Here is a 21,460-nt window from a genome sequence, read left to right as displayed (position 1 = left end):
CAAGATCTGTGAGATCTGTGAGAGTGAGGGATCATCTTTAAGGATAGGTTGTAAATCTTCAAAGATTTACAACCAATACTTAAAGATGATCCCTCACTCTCATTTACAACCTATCCTTAAAGATGATCCCTCACTCTCACAGATCTCACAGATCTTGGGAGACAGGCCAGTCCTTGCTTATAGACAGCCTCCCAACCTGAAGCAAATACTCACCAGCAACCGCACACCATACAACATAAACACTAACCCAGGAACCTATCCTTGCAATAAAGCCCGATGCCAGCTCTGTCCACATATCCATTCAAGTGACACCATCACAGGACCTAATCACATCAGACACACCATCAGGGGCTCGTACACCTGCACATCTACCAACGTGATATATGCCATCATGTGCCAGCAATGCCCCTCTGCCATGTACATTGGCCAAACCGGACAGTCTCTACGCAAAAGAATAAATGGACACAAATCTGACATCAGGAATCATAACATTCAAAAACCAGTGGGAGAACACTTCAACCTTCCTAACCACTCAGTGACAGACTTGAAGGTGGCAATTTTGCAACAAAAAAACTTCAAAAACAGACTCCAAAGAGAGACTGCTGAACTTGAATTAATATGCAAACTAGATACCATTAACTGTGGTCTAAATAAAGACTGGGAATGGTTGGGTCATTACACCAATTGAATCTATTTCCCTATGTTAAGTTCTCCTCACACCTTCTATGGGCCATCTTAATTATCACTTCAAAAAGTTTTTTTTCCTCCTGCTAACGATAGCTCATCTCAATTGATTAGACTCTGCCTGTTGGTATGCATACTTCCACCTTTTCATGTTCTCTGTATGTATAAATATCTCCTGTCTGTGTGTTCCATTCTATGCATCCGAAGAAGTGAGCTTTAGCTCACGAAAGCTCATGCTACAATAAATTTGTTAGTCTTTAAGGTGCCACAAGTACTCCTGTTTTTTTTTCCAGAGTTCTCACTCTCAGGTTGGATGCAGAAAGTACTTTTGTGGTAGGTGGCCTTATTTGGGTATACTCCAGGCACAGATTATATTGGTATTTAAAGCAGAAGAGAACCCCCAGCACTGACGGTGTTGTAGAAAACAAACAAACCATATTAAATGTTCTCACTAAGTCAAATAATTAAAATGCTACTTAAAGACACCAACTGGGTTTCGGGCTATCTGTAGTTCTTTGGATTGTTGGGTTGCCCTGTATGATTTGGGGAGACTACTTTTTCCCACTAGTAGATCCACCAAAACAAAACAAAAAAAATCTATGTGCAGACCTATTGTCTGTATAAGAATCTCATTAAACTTTTGGGGCCAAATTCTGGGAATGGAGTAAAGCCACACCATTTTTTTATTTTTATTTTATTTATTTATTTATTTGCTACATGCAGACGGGAGCTTGGGGCTGCTATTACATTAGGATGTCAGGCTTGATACTGTCCTTCTGCTCCCTCTCATATGGAAGTTTTATCTAAATGTATTTGTATACTGCATGGGTCCACCAGCCATAACCCTGACTTACCTACAATTGTCCCAGAGCATCTGGAGCCCTGCAACTGGAGATCTTCACACATCCCTGATCCCAGGGTAGAATCCTCTTGGGTGAGATCTCTACTGATGCTGCCCATCTTTACAGCTGATTGCATGTCTGAAGCTTTTTATACATGTAAAATGGCAGCACAGGGCAAAAGGACACCGAAAATACCACGCCCTGAACAGGATCTGCCATGAAAACCCCGTTATAATTAATAGCGTAATTTGCTGGAAAAGAATGAGTGTCATTTTTGGCATTGAAGAACTGCTATTATATAGCGTTGGGTGTCTTTCCAGCTGTGAGGTTTACATGCGTTCATTTGCCCCTCTAGGGTGTTGCATGGCTAATCAGCACAGTCCCTTCAGTTATAGGAGGCCCTTTAAAAAGATTCATCAGGACAGTCCTGGAACATTTGCTGGTGTCCGGTGTGACGTTATGATTTTATAAAAATTTGACGAGTGAATATAATGTCACTGGAATATGCTTCATGCAAAAGGCCTCTTGTAAGGTATCATTACAAAGCATATTATCTACTGAGTGTGATCATCCTATTCGTATAAATGTACCACTCTTGTATCTGAAACTAGAAATATGAAATAACTCTGAGGGCCTATTGTAATTATCCAAAGTGTGGGCCATTAATGGTGGTTTGGAATCTTGATGACTCCCATTAACCAAGACAATTGTCTGCAGATGAGCATGTTTTACCTGTAAGTCTTCCTGTATATGTATGTGCTGGCAAGTGGGCAATGAAGTCTTGCATGATATGTGATCATGTCACCTGAACTGGAATCCATCTTTAACCTGGTGTCTTTCCATGGAGAAGGAGGGGGTGGAAACCCAGAGAGGGACAAAGGATTCCTGCCTTATGCAAAAGACATATAAAGGGGTTGAACAAAACAAAGAGGAGAGAGAAGAGCCATCATGAAGAATCCCCTAGCTACAAGAGCTGTACCAGGGGAAAGAATTGTGCCCAGGCCTGGAAGGTGTCCAGTCTGAGGAAAAAACTTACTGAAGCATCTCTGAGGATGAGATTATCTGTATTCAGTTTGATTAGACATAGATTTGTGCATTTTATTTTATTTTGCTTGGTAATTCACTTTGTTCTGTCTGTTACTACTTGGAACCACTTAAATCCTACTTTCTGTATTTAATAAAATCACTTTATACTTATTAATTAACCCAGAGTAAGTGTTAATACCTGGGGGAGCAAACAGCTGTGCATATCTATCAGTGTTATAGAAGGTGAACAATTTATGAGTTTACCCTGTATAAGCTTTATACAGGGTAAAACGGATTTATTTGGTTTAGTCCCCATTGGGAGTTGGGCATCTGAGTGTTAGAGACAGGAACACTTCTGTGAGCTGCTTTCAGGTAAACCTGCAGTTTTGGAGCAAATAATTCAGACCCTGGGTCTTTGTTGGAGCAGACGGGAGTGCCTGGCTCAGCAAGTCTTGAGCTGGCAGGGAAAACAGGAGCAAAGGTAGTCTTGGCACATCAGTTGGCAGCTCCCAAGGCGGGTTCTGTGATCCAACCCGTCACATCTGGTGTCTTCGTATCAAATTATCAGTGGTTAAAAGGGAAAAAAATGAAGACTAATTTGTCTGCCTTAAGTCCAATGATGAAATCGAGGAAAAGGAAGCAACTGATCTCGACCTTGACCTCTACCTCTCATCATGTGTCAGGTTGCAGGGCACTTCCTGGTCCCGGTGACTGAGAGACTAGCTGAAGCTCAGCATCTTCCTCCTCACGTTGCCTTCCTTCCTCCACGTCCTTTGCAAAGATGCGGAGTTATAACTAGTTAATGGACGTTGCACATTCTGTTTATTAATGACCCTATGGGTTAATTCCTGCAGCCCTTATTTATTCATGAAGCCAATAGGAATTTAACACATGGAGCATCTGCAGTGGGCCTTATATTACTCTAGGCATATTCATCAATCCTAATACGTGTGTGTGTAGTGGGGCGGCTGCCCCACCTGGTGAACAGGGGAAAAGCAGTCAAGCTAGGCTGATTGGAGTAGCAGCCACAGCTGGGGCCAGCTCAATTAGGGCCCAGCTGGCCCTGAGAAGAGGGCTCGGGGCCAGAAGCTGGAGGAGTCTCTCTCCATCCCTGGAGGGAGAGGGCCTGGCTGCCGGGGAACATACGGTACCTGAAACTGGAGCAGTGCTGGGGAATAGGGCAAGGAAGCTGGGGGGCTCCAGCCTGGTAAACCCCCAGGCTGCAGGCCTTGGCGAAGGCCTACAGAGGTATTGGGGTTGCAGAGGTGCAGCCCGGGGTTAGGCAGAGGCAGCTGGTCCAACCCCCTTGCCAATGATGACTGACCATGACAGACTGCAGTCTGTCCCAGTGAGCGGGGGCTGGATGACGACTGGCAGTAGCCACTGAGGCAAGGTGGGTGAGAGGGTTGGGGGTTCCCCTGGGAGGGGAGACCCAGAGCATGGTGGGGTACTGCTGGGGCAGCACCCCAAGGTAAAGGGCACTGGGGTTCGGGAGGGACATGGGGCCAGCGGCAGGCGAGACTCCGGCTGCAGAGGGCGCTCTGGGCTGGACAAGAGCTAATTCCCAGGATAACCAGCAGGAGGTGCCACACTGGTGAGTCTCGCTTCGCTATGGTGTCCATCAAGAATTCCTTCTGTCCTCGCTATTAGGGTTCTGTGTTTCAAGAATTACTATACTCTTAGTTGCAGATTAATATTAAAAATCTTTTCCCAGAAGCTCAGAAGGGAAGTTATTAATCTTTTTATATACTCTATTCATCACTTCTTTTAAAATCATAATAATACTTTGCGTTATTCTAGTCAAGGATCTCAAAACACTTTATAAACATTAATTAATCTAGTCTTAGGCATCACTGTGAGCAAAGCATTATTATCCCCAATTTACACACGGGTAAACTAGGCAGAGAGTAGTCTAATCACTTGCCCAAGGTCACACAGCAAATCATTGGCAGAGCTGGGAATCAAGGCCAGATCATCTGACTCACTTAACCACTAGACCTTGCTTCCTCTCCCTATCTGTTGTTCTTTCTTTGTCCTAAACAAAAATGTAAAACAAAGATAACAAAATATATTTTATCTTTTTGTTTACCAGCCTGGCTTTTCCAGCTGAGTGTGGTCCCTATAAAATTGATTTAAGGCACCTACCTACCTCTGAATTGATTGCAGGTTGCCTTATAGCCTTCTTCTGTTTGCCACCTACTTTCCCTGCTATCCAGCTAAATCAGACAGAAGCCACTCGGTGTCTCTTTTTGAGCAGGAGGGTAAAACCCTGAGTCTCCATAATTAGTGAGGGAAAGCTTTTAAGGAATTGAAATGTTGCATTGTTATGATTTGTGGAACAAAAGCCGAATAAGAATTGTAACATTTAGATATGGACTTCCACTTTATTTCTCTCTAATGCAGTGTAAGCTGCCGTATAGCAATCTTTTAAATGTAATGATTAAGACTGTTCTAGGAAATACTATACAACGCAACATTTTTTCAGCCCAAAATAATATGTAGGGCAAGTTTTAAGTGAAGATAGAGTAATGACTACTGTACAATAATTTTGATGATAAATTTCCCTAGGGGATAAAGAGGAAGAAAAGAAGCAGTCTGTATTTAATCATGCAAGATAAACGAATGCAGATGTACAAATATTTGTAGAGGTACAATTTCTCTAGTGATTGTAAGGTATTCATTCCACGGAGGCAAGATCCCAAAGACCTCTGCTCTGTTGATCAATACTTGGAACGTATATTGATTTCCAATTTAATAGTGTTAACTTCTTAGCTGTTAAAAAGAGCTCTTGGTATCAATTTTCACCTTGCCTAATTTTCATTATACTTTGAACACTATTATGATAAACCAAACCAGGGTCTCATCTGGTGTGATGATTAGCTCTAGTGACTTCAGATTTGTAATGTTCAAAGATTTACTTTTCTTATGTAAGCATTATCCTAGCATGAAATGTCTATGTTTAAGGCAATGACCTGAGAAATGCCTTTATTCCAGCCTGACATACTTTTTCCCTAGTGTTTCTTAATTTTATTTATATATCCCATTTCCCAGATGAAATCATAAACTAATTAATAGTGTAATTTATTACATATATGTTATTTTCTTGTAACCGTTCATGCCAGATGAACCTGATGTCTGCAGATCAGATTGCTGAATGACCAACCTTTATTTAAGCAATAAGACACACATGACAAGCAGTGCATTCCTGTGTGTGATAATGCTCCAGTAATGTTTGGAGGCACAAGGTCAAAAGGCTCAGCAACTTTTAACTACCTGAAAAGTGCAGTGTAATCCCTTGGAAATGGGATGTCTGGAGTGTCTTACTGCAATTTCAGAGAGAGAATTATTTCTTTTTAAAGGTAAATACAGGCATTACTTTCTGTAATTGACCCGGGTATGACATCACTGACTGCCAGTCAGAGAACATCTCTGTCCAGGGTTCTCAAAGCTCTTAATTTCAAGTACAGGTCTGGCAAGCAAAGTGACTTTGTTTTAAAGTGGCATCTTGTCCCCTTTGTGTATTCAGTCACATCTGCTTGCTTTAGCAAGGAAAATAAGGTTTATACTTAAGTATACACACATCTGGAGGTTGAACTACATTCTACTGTGGCTATTGTTTTAGCAACAGAAATGTTAACTAAATTCTGATTGTAGAATATTCATATTACTGGTGGTGGTATGGAAGCCAGAAAGCCTACAGCTTGTCTTTTAGATCCCAGGTTGAGCCCGCAGAACTAGAAGTTGAGGAGGAGGAGGGAAACATTGTAAATAGAGCATATGTAATATAGATTGCTTGAGAGACAATGAACATTGAACCTCACAATATCGTTCTTAGAATCACTTTGAAAAACAACACTGTTGGAATTAGATCCCCTCCGTCCTTACCATCCATTGCTTCTTTTCTGTGGCTGCTCTCACTCCCTAAAGGTTGTGTTTTAAAAAAATAATTTCAGCTTGCACTTAAAGGACGAGAACCTTCCCTTTGATTCTTATAGCTTCCATTGAAATAATGTGGAGGCGAAAGGCCAGATGTGTGATGTGGAGATGAACATGGGTGAGGATAAAGGAACACAGGACCCCAAAGCAACAGGAAACTTCTCTTTAAAAGAGGTTGGGGTTCCACAGGTTTTGGGGGAGCTCCAGGGCCGCCCAGGGGGGGGGCAAGAATGGCAATTTGCCCCAGGCCCCGGGCCCCACAGGGGCCCCCACCGGGGCCCCCACCAGAGTTTTTCGGGGCCCCTGGAGCGGGGTCCTTCACTCGCTCTGGGGGGCCCGGAAAACTCTTGCGGGGCTGGGCGCAGAAGCTTCTTCTGCTCCTGGTCTTCGCCGGCGGCGGCTCCTTCCGCCCCGGAGTGGAAGGACCCCCCGCTGGCGAATTACCGCCGAAGACGGAGCGGGACCCGCCGCCGAAGTTCAGCCCGGTCTTCGGCGGTAATTCGGCGGCGGGGGGCCCTTCCCTTCCGGGACCCACCGCCGAAGTGCCCCGAAGAGCCGCGGTGGGGGCCCCCCTCCGCCGAATTACCGCCGAAGACCGGGCTGCGCTTCGGCGGCGGGTCCCGCTTCGGCGGTAATTCGGCGGCAGGGGGGGGGGCGCCGCGAGTCTTCGGGGCACTTCGGCGGCGGGTCCCGGAACGGAAAGGCCCCCCGGTGCCGAAGACCCCGGGCCCCCGGAATCCTCTGGGCGGCCCTGGGGAGCTCTGTCAGGTCTGGGGGGAGATAGATCCCTGGAGCTGTCACTCTTGTGACCGGCTCTCCTATCAAGACATTTCAGATAGCCAGAAAACAGTTTATGCCACACTGAATGTTATTTACTGCCCCCCCACACCTTCTGCCCCCTTCAAAGGGCGGGGGAGGTGAGGGTGTGACCACTTGCTGGTGAGAAGGGTGAGGGCCCTCCATGAGGAGACACCATTTCCCTGATCTGTATTATAGACCTTGGGGTTCCACAGGAACTGATGTCTGTAAGCCCTTGCTGCTTTGTACAGCCTCCAGCTCCTCCTCACAGGTGGAGGAATCAGTTTGCCACTCATCTGTGTTCTGCTCATGGCATGTGTACAGCAGTCTTTCCCCACCTGTGGAGCACAAAGCCCTGGATCTGCCCTTAACGTTGATTTATATTGCTGTTGGCTGGTTAGGGTTTATTGTAAAATAGAAGTTTGTGCCTGAGTAAAAGTGGCTTAAATGTTATTTAAATTCCTAGGCAAGAAGTCAGAAACAGAAGAGAGAGGTAAACAAGAATGTTAGTATCCAGTCAGTGCAGCCAAGACTTCAAAATCAATATTTAGCCAGCAAACTCTTTCAGCCTATCATAGATTTTTCCCTTTTATTGGCAAACATAATTCCACTACAGCAAAAACCTGCTAATTTACAGTTGATTAAATAAATGCATGAAGGTTGCAGCTTCACCAGCCTGAGTCTGTCAGGAGGACCAAGACAGGAAGAAGTATGGCATTTAGCACTGTAGCATTAAACCAGGGGTAGGCAATCTATGGCACGCGTGCCGCCTTTGGCACACGAGCTGATTTTCAGTGGCACTCACACTGCCCGGAGTCCAGGGGGCTCTGCATTTTAATTTAATTTTAAATGAAGCTTCTTAAACATTTAAACAACCTTATTTACTTGACATACAACTATAGTTTAGTTATATATTATAGACTTATAGAAAGAGACCTTCTAAAAACATTAAAATGTTGACTGACACGCAAAACCTTAAATTAGAGTGAATAAATGAAGACTCGGCACAGCACTTCTGAAAGGTTGCCGACCTCTGCATTAAACTGAACATGAACTGAGGCTGGTCTGACAAATTCACGATTTAGCCACTGCAGCTGGAGCGATGCTGCACTAAAAGGCTCTGATGCAGCTATAGCAGCAAAACGGAACTTTGGCTGGTACAGCTTACTCCAGTTTCTCCAAGCGACATAAATTGCACCAGCAAAATTGCACCTACCCTCGGTTCTTTTGCTGACAAAGCTTTGTCGGTAAAAATCCTACTCCTAGCCGACATAGCTATGCAGGCAAAAGCCTGCAAGTATAGACACAGCCTAGGTGATGTTATGGCTGTGCATTTCAAAGGAGCCTAATTAGCTCCCCAACTCCCACTGAAATTCAATGAAAACTCCCAGCATGCAACAGTATTTGCAATATTCCCTGTACCTAGGTCTGTTCTTCACACAGTTTTTGTACCAGCATAACTCTGTCAGTGTGATGATTTTTTTTTATCATGAGGTATTTATATGAGTACAACGCCTAGTGTGGACACAGTTATACTATTCTAAAAGTGCCTTATCCAGTATATCTTCTTCCCCTTCCCGTAAGAATAAGTGGTAACAATATAAACACATGTATAACTCCATCTCCACTGAGTTGATTTAACGTCACTGCTATAATTAAAGCTGTGCGACTTTTCCTAAGTAGACAAGGTCTTAGTTACCTGCCATCTTGCTCTGGTGAAAGGTTCTGCATACCCTGGTCAGTGCTTGTCTAAGGAATGAGCTCTCTGAACCAGAACGAAGAGTTCAGTGACAGGGGAGCATTTGCTCTTGCAGCCTTTTGTTACTCCTATTCTCCAAGCACTTATGACCAGTGGAGGGGGCAGAGGAGACAGTGGAACACAGGTTTGGGGAGGGAGAAGAGAGAGCCAGAGCTCAGATGGGCCCTGTCTGCAGCTCCTTATGCTCATCTCGCTGGCCCTCCCGCCAGCTCTTTCTCCCTTGGCAGAGGACAGAAGGCAAAGCCTGTGGTGGGCCTGCTGAAGTATAAGGAATCCCCAGGGCACGGTTTTTCAGTGTGCACTCAAAGGTCAGGGGATCGCATCCACAAAGCCCTAACTATGTTGCTAAATGGAAGAGGAGTCTGGGTTAGAGGGAAGGAGGGTTTGGAGGGGCGAAGGGAGGAGTCCTGGTATGGAAAAAGGTTGAGAACCACTGGCCTAAGGAATACTGTTTAGTTACAGAAGGAAATGAGGGGAAAATAAGGACAAACACTATATTATTAAAGGTAAATTCTAGCCAAATATTTTTGCACTCTTAAATAAGGTATAGTTATTTATACACTGTATTTCTTAAGAATATTGCAATTGCAGTGTTCTTATCTTAGGTATATGGTAACATTGATATGTCTATAGAACTTGATTAGCCTCCTGCAACCTCGTTATGTGATAGTTGACCCTAAATCTTGATTTTGTAGTAGGGTATGTGTATGACTTCAAGTTCATCAGAACTCTGGATTAGTAAATGTCATTTTCTAACTGGTGTTTATTTGTTTTGTTTTAAACAGTGAACAACATGGTGGCTGCGAGTGGGATCTAGTCTTCATGGTTGGAAGGAATTTTTCATACAGGACGGAGGTAATTCTATTTAAAAAAAACGAATAACTTTGTAAACTTGTTGCAGATGGTAAAAGTCATTTCTGGGGTGTTCACTGAGGATAACAGTATTGCTAATGTCAGCAGATGTTCTCAAGGGTTTTAGCTTTGGGGTTTTTTTAATGAGCATTTGCTGTCAATAAATATTCTGTGAATATTCTCTGTAATAGACATGTTGCATTTTGAGTGCCCTTTCTAATTGCTGCTGGAAAGAAAGAAACCAGTGTATCTATTTTTCTGTAGCCTAGTCTATTTTCCTCCAGATCTATTATTCCATCCTATGATACTCTTTAGTAGGTACATTTGATATCACCAGTCTCAATAACGTAGATGTCTCATACACTGCTGCATTGTCGCCTAGATCCTCAACTAAAGACATCCTGTGAAAGAGTATAAACAGCCCTGATTTAAGATGAAAAAAATAAATTGGAAAACAAGAGCGAGAAATGATACTGCATAGCTCATACAGTATAATAAATAATTGCTGTTTGATAAAGGAGAATATCCTAGCAATTCTCAGTTCTCTACCTTGTATGTCTGGATATGCTATTTTCAAAGGCACAATCAAATCTATTTATTCAGCTGACATATGAAAGCTATTCACGTCAGTTTGTGTCTCTTATTTATAGCATATAGCTGGGTGAATAATGTGCTAGTCTCAGTTCTTCCAAAATAGTTTTAATTAGCAACATTAGCTATTAGAGAAGCTACAAGTCTTTTATTCTGTCATATATATCCACTTTAGAGCTCTCATTCACCATCGCATGAAACTCCTCTCTTCTCTGGCCACACAAGCAGAGAAAAAGAACCCTGGCTTTCATGGGCTGTATTATGTGTTCATCATTTGCGGCTCATATGGTGCTGAAAGCAAATGGAAGATGATGTTGTTCGCTCTTGTGTCTTCGGGAGAATGGAAGAATCCCCATGGCTTATGCATGTTATTGCACAACACTTCACAAATGTCATAAGAACTTTAGTGACTTTTAAATTACAAGGAACAAGGTAAAACCTAGTAGGAACTAGAACCTTCTGTGCAGGGGCTAAAGTGGGGGCCGTTTACCTGGGTTGCTGGCATTGCTGCTCCACATTTTGGCCTATTTTGTGCCAGTACAGACCAGGGTACAGGGTGGTGCAGAGGTGAACTACCATGGAGGGAGGCACAATCCCTCCTGGAACTTCCCGTTGTGCAGCCTTTTGGAAGCCGCAGCCCGCAGCGCTCCCCGTGGTGTGCCCGGCCAGTGGTCTGTCAGAGTGAGGCAGACCTGTGCCCTCCCTCCTCACTGCACCCAGAGGCTGGGGATGTGCATCACCGGGGCTAATTCAGAAGTGGTCTCTGTGCTTCTCCAGGCCCAGGGACTGGGACTGTGGCAAGCCTGTGCAAAGTGTGAGAGGAGGCTCCTTGCATGCTCTCCCACTGAGCTCCTATGCGAGGGCATTGTCTGGCTCTGCACTGCCAGCTGCCTTGGGCGAGTAGCTGCAGTTTCTGTTGTATGGCGCAGGAGCACCAGGGTGTGCAGGAACTGCTGGACTGGCTCAGACACACGACTGCTTGAGAGCCCTGTGTGTGAAGATGGTGGGTGTAGCTCTCTGCCTTCCCCTGACCACTCGCTTCTCTCCTCCCACCCTGCCAGTTGTAGTAAAGAGTGTTATGAAACACAGCCTCAACAATGCTAAAAAACTCTTTAAAGCATGTGTGTACCTTCTGTGGTGTACATAGAATACACGGTGGCGTTGTGTAATGGTTTCATAGGCACTTCTTCAAGGTAACGTGTGAGTTATGGAATCGTACTGTCTTCACACCAAGCAAACCCGTATACCACCCCACATCATCAGGCAGCCTGTTTTATATAATATATTTATTCCCGTAGCCTCCAATTTCCTCCTGGCCTGTCGGCAGAGTGTGCGCAACTCACTGTTATTCAATAGAATGCACTCTCTTGTGCAGGAAATCCTTTGGAACTCTAAAGATCTGGGATGATATTAACAAATGAGAAAGAGTATGTGTGTGTGTATATAAAATATACTAGACTCAGACACTTACGTTTAGTATCCCTGCATGCCCTCTGCGGCCCTGGGTCAGGAAACCAACCCACACCCGGGAAAGAGAAAGTCAATGAAGTATATCACCACCCAACCACCACTGTAGATTCATGGGGATCCAGAGATTGATAAAAGAACTAGGATGTTGGAGATAGGGAGATTTTTTAAAAAAAAAACTGTTATAAATAGAAAAGAACCTGAAATAGTTTGGGTCCAAATGGAAGAGCAGGTGGTCCATGGGACTACAAGTGGATGGAGGTGGTCCCTTCAATTGCAAATGGGAGAGGAGATAGCCCAACCAGAAATGGGGTAAAGGTGTCCACAAGATATAGTCCATGCTATGAAAAAATTTGAGAGTCCGTGGCTGAGCAGAAACAAATTTAGGATTTTCAGTTTTGTCCTCTACCACCCTGTTTTGAAGCTATGTTTGTTTCCTTTTCTGAGCACATTGTTTAAGAAAATGTTCAAATTGTGAACCTATGTAGTACTTGTCTTTGATCCAAATAAATAGAAGTTGTTAAGCTATCTCTGGGTATTACAGGAGCACAAGGTGCTTCTCTACTGCAGGCTAAATAATGGTGCCTGCTATGATTAAAAAGTGAAGGGGCTCTCGGTGGGTTTCTGTTACAGAAACCTATGTGGACTGTTTGAAAGTTTGGCCGTGTTAAATTTTATCAGGATTTAGCTTGGTAGTCAAATAATAGGATTTCCTTTAGAAATTATTGTTTTTCCAAACATATTTAGAAACCTTTTGGCTGTGGAGGTGGTGGGGGAATGGTTTCATTTGAAAGCATTTGAAAATCAAATTATGCATTTATTCCCTGGCATGCACTAAATTCAAAGATTCATAGATTGAGGTCAGAAGGGACCATTGTGATAATCTAGACTGACTTCCTCTATAGCACAGGCCATAGAATTTCCCTGGATTACTTCCTGTTTGAGCTACAGCAGATCTTTTAGAAAAAACATCCAATTTTGATTAAAAAATTGCCAATGATAGAGACTCCATCACAACCCTAGGTGCTTTGTTCCAATGGTTAGTTACCCTTGCTGTTAACAATGAAGCCGTAGGTCCACTCTGAAGTTGGTCTAGCTATGACTTCCAGCCAGCTGATCGTGTTATACCTTTCTCTGATTGCTTGAGAAGCCCTCTGCTATCCGATTTCTGTTCCCCATGTATGCACTTACAGTCTGTGACTGAGATAGTCACCTTATGGCTAGAAGCTACCAATTGTGAATCAGCTAGGTTGGCCAAATCATGCCCGCACGCAGAGGAGGGCAAGTCAGTAGGGGTTCCCATTCAGTTTGTTGACAGGTCTTGACCTAGAAGACCTGGAGAAGAACCAGCCACAGACTCTAGCCAGCAGGAGCAGCCAAAGCTGGGACCTTTGGACATTCTATGGTTTTGACTGGACTTTCTCTGCTCTGTGCTGATTGGCTGTTTGCTCCATCCCTCTTTCTCCCACCCCATCTCTTCATCTCCACTTCCTTCCATCTCTGCCCCCTTCCCCTACCCTGCCCCTCTCACCTTCTTCCCTTCAGTGTACCATCTCCCTCCACTTTTCTTTCCTCTGAACCAAACCCACCAAATAAAGGAACTGCTGCCATCATATTGTTCCCTTTGCCTGTGTCTTTACCCCTCCCCCATCCCGTCTCTGTCTATTTTGTCTGTAAGGTCTCCAAAGCAGGGACTGTGGAGCAGAATGGGGCCCCATTCTTGGTGGGTCCTTAGGTACCACTGTAATAAACATCAGCATAGTCCAGGCCCAAAGCCATCTCTTCAATATTACTGACCATCTTTGCAACAGGATCTGTGGGGCTTTGTTTGAAGGGGTCTGTATTTGATTTGATGCCACACTGGTTCTTTGTCAATGGAAGGTGCTCACATACTGCGATGATGGCCCCCCAGTACAAACCATTGTGCCTTACAGCCCTTGCCTTCAGTGGAGGATACGTGAAGGATAGAAAGGGTGGTCATATGTTTAAGGCATTGGGAAATGTCTCAGGGCGCTTCGGTTCAGGTCCTAGCTCCACCAGTGACTTGCTGCGTGAATTTGTGCAGATCACCTCACCTCTCGGTGCCTCAGTTTCCCGATCTGTAAAATGAAGATAATGAAACTTCCCTCTGTGAAAGCCTTTAAGATCTATGGCTGAAAAGTGCTTTAAACGAGCTGAAGGAAGAAGGGCTGCAACAGGCAGAATTCCGGCTGGTGCCGCTGAATTCTTCTTGGGGGCCCTAGGAAACGGCATATGGCATATTCTCCTGTCCGTAACTGATGAGCTGTACTGGCTGGTATGGGGAGAGAGGTGTGCGACTGTGGCCCCACCCTCCCCCACTCCTTCTGGGGTTCTAGAACATCTGGTGGTGCTAGCATGTGGCAGTAGGTTCACTCCCAAGTGATACTGTGACTTGCTGCTGTGCAAGCTTCATAACGTCTCTTCTCCCACACCCCTCTTATGCACCTGTGCACGGCCAATCAGGTTTGGACGTTTTGATTTTTAAAAACTCTCTAACTCAGTTGGTCTTGTTCTGGGCTTGAAGCCGGTATTGCTGGCTGAGATTCCATGGCCTCTGTTACATAGGTCAGACTACATGATCATAATGGTCTCTAAATGTATTAAGCCAATATCTGGCCTTAAGGAGATCTAGCGTTATTCCATTTGACAGAAGGGGATATAAACTTAAATATTAAGGCAATATGTTCCTGTATTTGTGCCTAGAGCATTCAGAGGAGATAATGAAATACCCAGAATAAGATGGAACACATAAAAGGGCATCTCAAATTGGCATGAGGGATATGGATCATTATTGCTGCTTGGCACAGAGTATTTTAATTGGTGTAAAGTCCCATGTTTCCAAGTGCGGGAGCAAACGGAGGATGGGAATGATCTGAAGAGCCGAGGTTTCATTTCAAGGCAGCTGATGGAGTCCTACTGGGCAGATTATCTTTTTTAAAATAAAATCCCACAGTATCTGAGCATGAGCAGAGCATGAAAGAGGAAGCTGAGAGCTAATAGGTGTGGAAGAGGGAAGCTGGGAAAGAACTGGAGTAGAACATGGAAGCTGAGAGTGCTTTTCAGAGTGACAGAGAGAAGTCTAATGAGGACTGCAGTTGCATGCTGCATAGAAGAAGTGAGGAGAGAGAATTATAGCCACAAGCGTGGCCTAGATTGCGCAAGTAACTTAGCCAGCAGATCAGAGCATCTGAGGAAACCGAGGACTCAGATTTTTAGTGCTGTTGTACCATTTTAGATTTAGCTTGCAAAGTCCTGCTGACTTGAAAACAAATGTGTGCACTCAGTATAGTATCCCTTGGGCCTAAAAGAATCCAAGTCGTATGAGGATCCAAGAAGCCACCAGAATTTTTGAGTGAAAGTTCACAGTCTGCTGCTAGAAGTCACAGCTGGTGATTGCAGTGCAGAGTCTCCCAGACCTGCAGGTTTACTGCAGTCTCTAAGAGATCTGCCTTATGGACCCTGTTAAGTTCCAGCTATGTCAGCGGAAACAGCCTGTGCCCATCTAGCACTTCACAATGTTGCATACAGGGCCCTTTCAGAACTCTCTGGTAACTGTAAGGATAGAACTCAGATCTGTCTGCTTTAAAAGCACAAGTTCCTATTCTTTGTACTAAAGAAGATTCTCCTGTAGTTGATAGCACTACAGAGTCTATGACACACAAGTGAGCAGTTCTGATTATACCCAGCAGATTAACCTGTTATAAGTGTTTAGGGCTCATTTTTGCTAGCAAGGGGCTGACATAGTTTCCTGGCAATTGTAGACAGGGGTGAACTACATCATATTCTCATAGAGCAGCAAAATACATCTAGGAGTCACCCTTGGAAAGGAGACTGCTTCCCAGAGGTTCCAATTTGGAGTCTTCCCCTAGGACCATACAGGAATTTGGAGGTCATAGACAGCAGTACAGTCTCTCTGGAGCTGTAAATGATGGAAGCTGTGGCAGAGGACCACTAGAGGTCATGTATATAGATGGCGTGAAGAGATATCGGTACCTTTCCCTCAGGTGTGCTCTAGGCAAATGTTTTAATAAATGAGACCAAACTTAGCTTGGGGAATTTTACATCATAGCAGCCTCCTGTGTGGTTCTTCCTTTTTAAGAGCTCTCCATTAGCCTTGATTTCAATTATAGCAATAATGCTAAGGCTCTGGGTTAACCCCGCAGAATAAAGGGAGTTTAGAGAGTAAGATGCAATGGTCAAAAGAGGCTCAAAAGTGGTTAATGATTTTACATGTCCTGAGGGTTATAATACCTAAGCACAGTGGCAATGAGCAAAGCAAGCAGTAAATAGTGTCCTAAAGCCCCCCCATTGGGAATGTGTTCCTCTAATTTTGTATGATGTTGCGTGTTTAACTCCTACCATTAATTATAATGTTAATGCAGTTTTCTGTATTTAAAAACGGCTCTTATCTGCGTACTGTAGCACTCTGATTCCCACTGAAGGTAATGCTGGTAGATGTCTGACAAATTAGTTTCAAGGCAGTGAAGTCTATTGTTTCCTACTGTGAGGCTCTACTGTTCACCCCATTTAACTTCTTCAAACAATAAAATGAAACCGACTCTCAGTCTTGCTTTCAAATTTGTATCAAGTCTTGGAATGTACGGCCTTGAATTGCTTGCTAAAGGGGAGCATGTCTGGAATAAAACTAGATAGTTTGATTCACAGAGGAGCATTGTACAGCTGATGTGGGAATATCACGGAATTTCGTTCTTCTTTTTTTTTTTTATTAATGCACCAAAACTGAGAGAATATCTTGAGATTCTTAACCCCTTCTTCCTTGTTCACTGCTGACTCTCAACTTTGCTTGTAGGTGTGGAAATGGGGAAAAGATGGAGTTTTGCCACTTTTCAGATTCTTCCTGTATAAGGTTGTGGTGTTGGTGAATTATATGGAGTCAGATTCTGCCACTCTCACTGATGCTGATTAGTACTGTACTCCACAAGTGGTCCCACTGGTATCTCTGAGACCAAATGCCTGCTGAGGCTTCTCGTAGGGTTGTGAAACATATACACCATCCCTTGCTGAGGCCTGTGCCTAAAGTGAGGAAATCTACCACAAAAGCTGGGTTTTTCTCTAAGGAGTTCATCCTGAGATCAAAGATATTACTGGCAACTTATGGGCTAGCAACTTGATTCTTCTGTGACTAGAATTCTCTCAAACCCAGAAATCCAGACATGGATGATCAAATGACAATGGGAAAGCAGATGACTTATTGCAGTTAATTTACTACTTTACGGAGTGCCACAGAAGAGCTTAGTGCTTTGCTGAACAAATAAGTGAGGTATTAACTGAGGTATTCCAATTCCTGAGGAATTAACAACTTAATTGGGACATAACACAGAAATAGAGGACATTAATATGTTTTTATATAGTCAAATAGGAATTGCCAGACAGGATTAGAGCTGTGGTCCATCTAGTCCAGTATCCTGTCTCTGACGTAGGGTGCCCAGACAGCAAATGTGAAAAATCGGGACAGATGATGGGGGGTAATAGGAGCCTGTATAAGAAAAAGATCCAAAAATTGGGACTGTCCCTATAAAATTGGGACATCTGGTCACCCTACTCTGATGGTAGCCAGTACCAGGTGCTTCAAAGAAGGTTGCAGGAAACTCTGCAGTGAACAGTGGTGGAATAACCTTCCAACAGAGGAAATTTATTTCTAACCCTTGTCTGTTACTGGTTGTTTTATCCCCTGTAGCATGAGAGTTTATATCTCTCTTAAAAAAATAAAAAAAATAAAAAATCTTATCAAATGTAACTATGGATGTTCTCACTATCCAACATAGATGTCTATCATTTATTGAATTCTGCTAAACTCTTGAGTCATATCAAATGTCAGTGAGTTCCACAGGTTAATGTTGTGAGGGGTTGGGTTTTTTTGTTTTATTCTGTTAAAAAGCATTTCCTATTATCAGTTTTAAATTTGTTGCCTTTCAATCTCATTGTCTTTCTCCAGTTTTTGTATGGAAGGAGGGTAGATTGGAGAACTCAATTTACTTTCTCTAGACCATTTTCGTGTATACTTTGGTCCTGTCCCCTCTTATTTGTCTCCTCTCTAAACTAAACAGTCTATTCAGTCTTTCCCCACATATCTTTCTTTGCCTGTAATAATTTTGGTTGCTCATCCCTGAACCCCTTTTATTTCTGGTACATTTTTTTGAGAAAGGGTGACAAGAACTGAACCACGTATTCTGGGTGAAGTGGACTTATATAATGGCATTGTACTACTTTTCACCGTTATTTTCTATCCCATTCTTTGTACATCTTCACTTTTGTTTGCCTTTTTTTTACCACTGTTGTAGAGTGAGTGGAGATTTTCACTGAGCTTTTATTTCTCACAGAAATGCTGCCTGTGAAAAGAATAGCTAGGTTATTACTACCCTAACCTTCTTGCAGCTAGAAAGTGGGACATCTGGAGTGAATAACTGTGGCCATTGAAGAGCCCTGTGTTTGTGCAACATCTGTGTTAACATTTTTCATGCTGCTAGGGACGTGCTTGCTCCCAAGACATCTTCAACTTCAGAATTTTTAGAAACGGCTATAAAGAAATCCCACTGCTTGTATTTCCATCCATTTTTCAGCCTAGAAAACTTTTCATTACATATCACAGAGCTTCTCAAACTAGTTGTGTCTATTGCACATCAGTGGTCCATGGGCTGCTGATCTTCCAAATGAAGCATTCTGAGAACCACATGGAGGAGGACTGGATGAACAGATGGTTCAAGAAGGCAGCTTTCCCTTAGAAAGAGGTCCAGAGAATAAAGAAATTATAGAACCACTTGTCTCCCATATAGGTCTCGATTTCCAGCTTTTACCAGTGGGTGGTGGGAAGAAAAGTGATGCCTTGCTGGAATTAAGGATGTGGACATAAGTACTGGGACTAGGGGTGCTGCTGCACCCCCTGGCTTGAAGTAGTAACAACACCACAAATATATGGTTAGCACTTACAATGCTGGATGTGGACACTGGGGCGCCACACACATCACAAATAATTTCATATTACCAATTAAATGGGCGAGTTCACTGGGACAGAGGGAGTAGAGGAACGGTTATAAAGCTTCCAGATGAATAGTTTTTGAGGGACATGAACTGGATAGCTGAATTCAATTTACAATCAATTCAGCATTTGGGAATCAACAGGAGAAAGCAGATATATTTTAGAGAAGAGGCCAAACCTAGAAGTCTGAGTCTGGATTTTGGACACTCAACGCTCAGGGGAATTTGGTCTGAGGGCTTTGGGTCATACCAGGTATTTTATGAAACCAACAAGAAGTGCTGAAACATGCGAACACAGTCATTTGTTAAAAAATAAAATAAAAACAGCCCAGCATGATTCTTTTGTACTAGCCCTCATAAACTGTTTCCCCCCATCTATCTCTTGTCTTCAAAAGGCATCTGGGGAAATGTAACTATTTCATTCATTTTTTTTTCTTCCCACACATTGTAGCTTCAACAGTAAGGAAATGCAATTGTTTGTCTGTTTCTCACATACTCACTGCTGAGCTACACTAGTGGCACATTTTATTTAAGTGAAGTGAGGCTTGAATTTTAAGAGACAATAGAACTGAGACTGTTGGAATTAGCCGGAAAGATTGTTTAAAGGCATTACAGTGCCAGCGCTGAAAATAGTAGGAAGTTATTATAGCACCATAGCTTTGTCCATTAATTAGCAGCAGAATGCCTGGAGCCAGTGTCTCCAGAAACACCCCTTCTCGGCTTTCCTCCCACCAGGGAAAGAATAAACTACTAGCAGAGCCGATCTCTGGGCTTGGGCCTGCGTCGCAATAGGATAACAAACACAAAGGTGAGATTTCCACAAGTTCTCAGCATTGGCTTAGCTCTGCTTTTATTGAATTCAGTGAGAGTTTTACCACTGGCTAACACTGAGTGTTTTTGAAAATCCCACCTAAACTTATGATAGTTCTTGAGAACAGAAAGCACTGGATGTGGGTTATTTTGGTACCTATAGGAAAATATTGGAGGAATATGTGAAAAATTGTTGTCTTTGGTACTGTAGGCGATTGTAAGTGTGTGTGAGTGACAATTACAGCTGTGTGAATTACTGGTTGGTTGGCTTGCTGAATAAACTGGAAAAAAATTGGTTTGATTGACCTAAAACAATTTTATTTTTTCAGCAAAACACAAACAAAAATGAATTTGAGTCATACAAAACATTTCATTTTGATTTTGAGCATGTTAATGGTTTATTATTGCGTTTTATTTATTATTAAAAATAAAGGAAATTTGGAAACACTTTTCACAAACTTGGAGGAGGTCCCCTACCACCCAAAAGCCTCATGGTTAGAGTGTGGGAGGCAAGAGTTCAAATCCCCACTCTTCCTGGATCAGAGGAGGCACTTGTAGGTGGGTTTCCCATGATGCAGGCGAGTGCCCAGCTACTGGGCAGTAAGGTATTCTGCAGTGGATCACCCTCAATCTCTCCTTTTGAAGCTGTTCCACTTTGCATAAACATTTACATATTAATTGAAACAGACAAAGTCAGTGAGGATGATTCTGTGGTGGTCAGGGCATTCAGCTGGCAGGGGGGATACCTTGGTTCCAATTCCTGCTCCAATTAATTTATTTAATATTCATATTCCCTCCTCCTCTGGTTTTGTGAATCGGAAACATTTCTTTGGCTGAAACAATTTAGCGAATTCATGTCCTGAATAGTTTGTTGATCTGACACTGCATTTTTTTTGTGAATAAACTATTTGTCCAAAAATTTTTGCCCAGCTCTAGTGACAGTGGTTTTTCGACTTTACTTTTAGGTCACTTCCTTGATGAAATTAATGGGAAAACTGGTTTAAAAAAATCAGTGGCTTGATATTGCCACAGCAGTTGTAGTTATCGTGTGGAACAGGTTTCTGAGCAATGCTGGTCTATTCATACGAAACTCAGCCATGTTATAATTGATCTGATCTGCAAAGATCTCCTGTGCAAGGTCAAAGAGTGGGAGGAATTTTTTTAAATTTTTTTTTGCTTTTTATATTTCAAACATGCATCATTCTGCTTAATTCAAAGAAGTAAAAATCTTGCCTTGTGGAGCCCCAAAAGCTACTGTTTTATTTTTAAATGTTAAAGCTTTGCACAGCTGGATTACTGATGGTATGTAGCCTTTACCATAGTGAACAAGCTGAAGGCAGACAGATGTTCCAGTGTTCTTGGCTGGGAATTATGCCTTCTCTGCCCATGCGTCATGCTTATACGGTCTTTTATGGAAACATAGGCACACATACCTTTTTACGCTCCATCACACCTGTTGACACTTATCCTGTGTGTCTCAAAAAAATAGTTGAGCTGCTGAGGAAAGGAAGACAAAAGGATAGAGAGGCACTTCTGGCTATGAAACAAGATAGATTGTATTGCAGTGCACAGCAAGGAAAATGACAGTTAGGGATCTTTCTAGAACAAAAGGTTCCATATAAATAATACCTTTGGTAATTTACCAGATTGCAGTATATCCATAAACATCATAGAAGAT

The 21,460-nt window shown here is 43.1% G+C and overlaps 1 protein-coding gene across 1 annotated transcript in view; it reads left to right on the top strand.

Moving 5' to 3' along the window:
* Positions 1-21,460, top strand: part of DAB1 (DAB adaptor protein 1) — a 418,072-nt gene that overhangs the window by 46,095 nt on the left and 350,517 nt on the right. The window contains exon 3 of the mRNA XM_045028235.1: positions 9,831-9,900. The gene's annotated coding sequence lies outside the window, so the exon portion shown is untranslated. The remainder of the gene's footprint in view (positions 1-9,830; positions 9,901-21,460) is intronic.

The sequence above is a fragment of the Mauremys mutica genome, chromosome 8 (genome assembly GCF_020497125.1).
Source record: "Mauremys mutica isolate MM-2020 ecotype Southern chromosome 8, ASM2049712v1, whole genome shotgun sequence".
In the NCBI taxonomy this organism is placed as follows: Eukaryota; Metazoa; Chordata; order Testudines; family Geoemydidae; genus Mauremys; species Mauremys mutica.
The sequence above is the reverse complement of the archived record's forward strand: the minus strand, read 5'-3'. Positions and strand labels throughout refer to the sequence as shown.